This window comes from Nothoprocta perdicaria, unplaced genomic scaffold, assembly GCF_003342845.1.
Source record: "Nothoprocta perdicaria isolate Ctin4 unplaced genomic scaffold, notPer1 scaffold_266, whole genome shotgun sequence".
In the NCBI taxonomy this organism is placed as follows: Eukaryota; Metazoa; Chordata; class Aves; order Tinamiformes; family Tinamidae; genus Nothoprocta; species Nothoprocta perdicaria.
In genome coordinates this window covers 420,108-427,113 of record NW_020455495.1, presented here as the reverse complement: position 1 = coordinate 427,113, position 7,006 = coordinate 420,108, and positions in this window count along the sequence as shown.

The following is a 7,006-nucleotide window of genomic DNA, read 5'->3' as shown; positions in this document are numbered from 1 at the left end:
TCCTTCCTTCCTTCCTTCCTTCCTTCCTTCCTTCCTTCCTTCCTTCCTTCCTTCCTTCCTTCCCTCCTTCCTTCCTTCCCTCCTTCCCTCCCCTTCTTCCCTCTTCCCCTCTTCCCCCTTCCCCTCTTCCTCTCTTCCTTCCCCTCTTCCTCCCTCCCTTCCTTCCTCTCTTCCTCCCTCCTTTCCCCTCTTCCTTCCTGTCTTCCCCTCTCTTCTCTTCTGCTTCCATGGACTTGTTCCAAACCACCTTGATTCCATATGCACTTGCAGCCTCCACAGTAGGCTTGAGCAAGTGTTCCCACAGGTTTGCCACCACTGATGTGAAGAACCTCTCTGCTTTTTTTTTCCCTTTTATTTTTTTCCCCTTATTATTCCCTTATTATCCCCTTGCTTGTTGTTCTGGAGATCATGAGCAGCTCCCAACCCTCCCTTCCCTTTGCTCATGGTTTGTAGGCCTTGATCACAGTCCTTTTACATAATTCTTTCTCCTGTCTGAAGGCCTATGAGACTTTGTCCAGATGCTACTCTCTACCCTGGATCATCCCTGGTGTCCACTTGTCCTGTTCAGATAGATCCTGCTATGCAGTACTGTATGCGAGGGTAAACCGTGGAGGTCACACAGTGGCAAAACAGTGATTTTTTCTTAATAAATTTTAATGTTTTATGAGAATTTTTGAGGATGAAGATCATGTTTTTGTGGAAATATCCTTCATAACCCAAAGATTTAATTCTTGGCCTGTAATCACTGGTTCACAGCCCATACTTTCAAATGTGTTTCTGGGTTGTTTTCTTCATGTTTATCCTTTCACATTTATTTACATGGAATTTCATTTATTGCCTAAGCATCCTAATAATGTCCTTGTGTAGTTCTTCATAGTCTTTCTTCATATTATTAACTAGAGCAATTAATATTATCAGAAACCTTCCATTTCAGTGTTTTCCCAGGACATAAGAATACACTCACTGAGCAGCAGAGCTCCAGAGCTTTACAGAACTCCATAAGGGATCTCCCTCCATTGCAAGAACTGATCATTTATTTCCATGCTTTTGTTCTATTTATGCATGCTTTTAACTATTAATTTCCCCATGTCATGACTTTTCCTCTTACGCTATTGCTGCTTAGTCTCTATTGCTGCTTATTCTYGTTTAAAGCCTTTGGTGAGGGACATTGTCAGGAGTCTTTTAGAAATCCAGTCTGATATGGAAATTAGATCACCTTGGGTAAGGATTTTTGYTGACCCTTTCAGGGACCTCTGAGAGGTTTGTTTAAAGCAAGGCTTCTCTTGACAGAAGCAGTGTTGACTTTTCCCAGATTGTATTAGTCCGTGTGTCCTTTAGTTCTAACCCAATTATCATGTCYGTGTTTGCACAGTGCAGGCATGAAGTTTACAAGCTGCTAGTCCTCGGGAGCCTTTCCTGGAGCGTGGCGTCACGTTTGCCACCCTCACATCTTCAAGGGCCGTGGTTTGAAATGGGAGGGTACATGCTGCTTTTGGTAATTCAGCATCGTTCAGCTGGATCGCAAGGACAGAGGCATGTGCTACCTGATGACTAGTCATAAGAGCTAATATATATAAAGAAATGGAGGCATTCACCATAATCTGGTGCTGGAAAGGTTAGCAAAAAGAGTGATAGTAATTAAGCATATGCAGTCAAGACCCTCTTACGGAGTATATGTGTTTTAAAGCTCAGAGTGTGATACAGATAAAGCCCTAGCAAGGACCTTGCCACTGGGAATCTCTTGCCATACTATACGCCCATAAACATCTGTTTTTTCTTTCATACTTTTTGCAAATTCTCTAGGTCTGCCTTGCTTTACTATGTGTGTTTTTGATGTGCAGTGCTGTGCGTGGGTGCAAGAGCACATGGTTCCACAGCAGGGTATTTGATCCATGTGGCAAAGYTGGGATGCCAAGATTGTCTCTTCTTGGGACACATCACAAATTTACAGGTCTGAGCACATCTAGTTAGTTTTTTTAAACTCACTCCAGTGAGTTTAAATGAGTTTAAAACTCCAGTTTAAAAACTCTAGTTGCTCAAAACCTAGTAAACTGAGCTGAGATAAGGGAGGGAGGGAGAAGGAGAGGGGAGGCAAATTTTAGTCTCGGTTGTGGAAAACTTCAGCAGCATGAAAAGGATTACCTTCAGCCKTTAGGAGCATAATTAAAATAAGCATAGTCCAGTCTCATGCTTTTTAAAGGCCTGAAGGTTTGGAAACTGGCAATACTGCACTAAAGAGAAAAAAACAGTGACATTCATAGCGGTCAAAGATGCCACATTGCCGAAGGGTGAGCTTACTTCAGAGCTCCTCTTTGTAGTGTTTCCTGAGTTCCCATCCCCTGCCCTTTTCTTGCAACCACTATTTTTTTGCTCTTCTTCTGCCTTATATTAAACTGGGCTAAACTGTGTGACTGCAACCCTGATTTTGTTTCATTAGATAAAGCAATATCCCAAATGATATGTCTTAATTTTGATTTTTTTCCCTTATGGCAAGGATGCGTTTACTTAGCATTAATTAGCTAGAACATGACTAGGGAGTCAGAGTAAGTCAGGTGCTATTTCATCATGTATATTTTAATGAGTTTTGCCTTTTGCTTCTAATTTGCGTTTTTTAACAACTTTAATAACTGCTTTTTAACAAGCAGAACAAAGTTATGTCCTTACAAAGTTCTGTTTAAAAGATGTATTTTGTTAATGTGAATTGTATACAGTGTTTCAGGCAGCTTCAGGTAGAGGGAAGTAGGAATTAATCATTGCCAGAGTGCAGCCTCCCTTAATTTTGAAATTAAATTATGTCTGCATAGCTAATGAATAGCACAATTCATCAATATTGTCATGAAAGGAGGAGTTAAATTAATGGCATGAAAATCAACCAGATTATCCCAATATTTGTCAAGAAGAGCAGTTATTTTTAGTATTAAATGGTGGTTCCTTTTCTATCATTTTCTTTCAAGTTTGCTTTCYGTCTTCTGTGAACTGAAATCTGCTACCATCTAGATCACCTTGTTTTTCCTCTCAACAACTGTCCAGCTCCCAAAATTATGCTGAACATGTAGGAAAATATGAGTAATGGGGCTTCTGGGAAGAGGATGATGCCCCTGGGAAAGCTCAAGGAAGTGCTATGGACTATCTGAACTTTGGCTTACATGCTGTATTGCTTTCAGGGGACTGCAAAACTTCCAGTGTTTTCCAGACTGTGACTTAACTTAGACCAGGATTAGCTGAGTTAGACCATTTTGAGGAAGGTGACCCCTGAGGACCAACTTTGATTCCAGGTGCATTGGCCACCCATGGAAGTYAGTAGGAACTACAGATGGTCACCCTCTCTGACAACTGGGCCACATACTGTTGTGAAACCCTATTATGGTTCAAAAGGTGCTTATTGCTACTTTTTTTTTTTTCCCTGCCACATGAACTGACCTAGTTTACAATCTGCCTCTGTACAGATGTATGCTCTTCAGTGGGTACAAGAGGAACAGAGTCATCTCACCAAATGAGAAACAAAGAGTGCCAGCTGCTGGAAAAGGGAAAAGAAGGCACAGYGAGACTCAGGAGTGGGAGCTGTAGAGAAGAAAACGAGAGATCAAGGTGTTGGCAAGAAATGGTGGGGAGAAAGGGGATCTCCACCTGCAGCTGCTGCTTGATCTAGTAGGTTAAGAAGTTMTTCAGCCTTTGCTTTGGGACTTTGTCAGTATACAATGTCCAATTTCACTGAGGCAGATTTTCGTTCTTATGCAATTAACTTTCAAATGGAGAACAAATCAAGTGGGATACATCTTCTGATAAGGAAGAAATTCTTTCAAATTCTTGGTTGTTTTATGGACCAGTAAGCTGTTCTTGTTCTCTAAGAAACTCCTAATGAAGCTGAGAGGAGTGCAGAATAAAGAAGGTAAAATTCTGTTATAATGGTGCTGGATATAGCAGGCATCTTCATAACATTTATAAAGTGAAATGCAGTCCTGAAGGGTGATGCCTGATCTGATAGCCTCCACACTGAATTTCACTGAGGATGAGAAATGAGATTTGCCTGAGATGCAGGTTTTAGAGTATCTTAAATTAGCTGTCAGAATTGTTGAGATTAGATTCTCTTTCCTTGTGCTTCTGGTTATTTCTCTGACTGCAGTATAACATGCAGATAAGCTGAGTGAAGGAGTGCACTGTTTTGTGGTAATGTGTAGATGAGATGAAAATGGAACTTCTGTGTATTCTCTGTGCATTTCATAAAACTCTAATGAATGCAGCGATCCATCAGTCGGTTAGCAGAAGAGCTGTGGGAAATGTGGAGGTCACATTCATAAATGGTTTATATTCAGCACAAGGATGAAATGCTGAATACTACAGAGGCGGTGAGCTGCCAGTTGGGCACTGACAGGAGATTCCTGTCCTATTCCTGGTGCTGCTGCTGACCTGTGATGTGACTGGGAGCAAGACGCTTTCCCTTATTTGTCTGCATGTGTTGTATGAATTTTTGGACGGCTACTGACTGTCAATGGGTGTTCATAGACTATAACAAGACCTTGGCCATGGTTAGGGAGCGAAAGTCCTAAGGAAATAAGAACCAAAAAAGTAACTTCTGAAGTTATTCAGCTGACTAACAGCCTCATTTACACATATCTATTTTGTGGTAAAATACCTTGGCAAGATTTCTATCGGAACTAGCTACATGAGTAATCTCATTGACTTAAATGTGGCTCCTTGAGTGAGTAATGCTTTAGTATTGGCTCTGCAAATTGTTTTAGTCATCATTAGCTTACAAACTGCATGCACAGTCCTGCCAGCACTTACACATAGTAGTGCTTTTTACTGCAAGCAGTTCTGTCAGAGCAGTTATTCCCAGTAGCGTCTGCTTAATCTACACCCACGTGAAAAAGTTTCTCTGTTCTGCAGTTACAAAAGTAGTTAAGTTTCACTGGTAAAATGTTTTCTTTAGTTCAGAGGGAAATGCCACTATTAGCTCCCTTTCACCAGAAAACAAAAAAAACAAACCAAACCAAACCCAACAGAAAAAGACCCTCAGCACCTGTGATGTTGTAAGAGAGAAAGAGAGCAAGATTTTTATTGCAGTTCACGGGGATACTACTTATTGCATGACTGACTCATGGCCCGTCCTTCTTGTGGAAAATGCAGTCGGTGCAAATCTGGAGCTGCAAGGTCTCTTTTAAACCTCTTTATAGTCTTACCATAGCTAGCGTTTCTGCTTTGATTACTCCTGTCTTGCTTTGGCCCCTTCGTAGTCTATTCTCTAATAGCCTCAGCTTCTTTCCCCTACTGTGGGCTTTGTGTCTCTTTTCACCCTGTTTCTTTTTCTAAGTAAAAAAAAAAAAAAAAAATCCCATTCAGTAGTATTGCTCTTTATTCAACAAATCCTTCTTTCAAGTCTGCTTCATCAATAACATCAACATAACGCAGTCCTGAAAGATGCCTTGCCCTTGTCCAGGTTACTTCATAGAGCCTGGACATTCCCAGGGGGCAGGGAGTGTATTTCTTTATATATTTAATGAATTATCACATGCATAGGGAAGTGATATAAATATACAATGACATCTTGCCACAGCATTACATTTTAAACATTTATATCGATTGATGAGGCAAGATAAGCACAGATTGCAGTATTTCAAAAATGACATACAGTTGCATATTGTTCCTCCAACTAAATAAGCATAGCAAAAAAGATTTAAAGATCAATTACGACTTTAGAAGTAGGGGACCTCTGTAACTTTTCCGTACAATGCTTGAAGAATATACTCTAACAAAGAGCATTTGTCCATGGACTAAAGAGCTTGATCCAAAGCCCARTGGAGGCTCTTCAAAAGTATTCAATGAGCTTTGGATTAAGTTCTTCCTGAGGAACAGATGCACAGTTTTATTCTGCACCATTATAATAATAAAAATGACAGGACAAAGAAGGAAGTTGTCTATGGAGAATAAAGCAATGTTGTCCTGCTTAAATACATTAGGCTCTGTAACTAAAAGCCAGTTCTCTACAGTTAATAAAACTGTTTGGGTTGCTCATTGACAAAATATACAGAGCAGGAATGTTTAATCTTTTATATATAATCACCCAAACACAATGTATAGCAATGGTTATTCAACTGGATAGTAAATGTAAGTATAAATTCCAATTACACAAAGAAAATAGAAGAGAAATACTTTATTGCCACTAATCATCAAAGCTGTAATGTAAGAGAGAGAACCAGTGATGTTTTTTTATGCCATGGCTCTTTGGATGGTGGTTTGAAGCATTTATTGAGATCGCACATTATCTGGATTGGAGACAGACTTTCCTTTAGCAAGTACATCTCAATCAACTTAACAAATCCCTGATTTGTAGCTTGGCCAATAGACTTTATCTTGATAAAAGTGATAGTAAGCAGCGAAGAGCAGAGATACTTTCATTTTCAGGGAATGCCAGGCCAGAGTCATCCTAGCAAAAGGAGTCCAAAAGGGCAGGTGAGCATCTGCAGCAGAGGCAAGAGATAGCTTGAAGTAAAAGTAGAAARAAAAATGAGAAGAATGTTTAGCAGAAACTGTGCCAGGTAGGATTTGGGACTTGCAACAGAGGCTGAGTGTAAAGGGAAACTGATGGGAGACACTTACTTGGCTTGGACAGAGACTTTGTAAAAGATTTTGGCACAGCGAGAGAGGATGAGAGCAGCAGATACAGCAGGCTAGAGGGTTTCTGTTTGTTTGTTTTTGTTTTTCAAAGCAGCATTTGGGATGGTTTCAGGTAAAAGGTAGAAATTGGGAGAATAGTTGCGTTAGAAGAAACTGTAGTTGTTAGTTGGAGAGACCCTCATCATGAATATGTARAGAGACAGGTGGATTTTGAAAGAACTGAGGACCTGGCATGGTCTGATACTAGAACATGTAATGAACAAAAAAGGATGTTATATAAAACTCTTCACACCGGCAAAGAATGAAGGGTGTCAAAAGATGATAAAAAATAGAATAGAGAGGAAGAGAGGAGAGGAGAGGAGAGGAGAGGAGAGGAGAGGAGAGGAGAGGA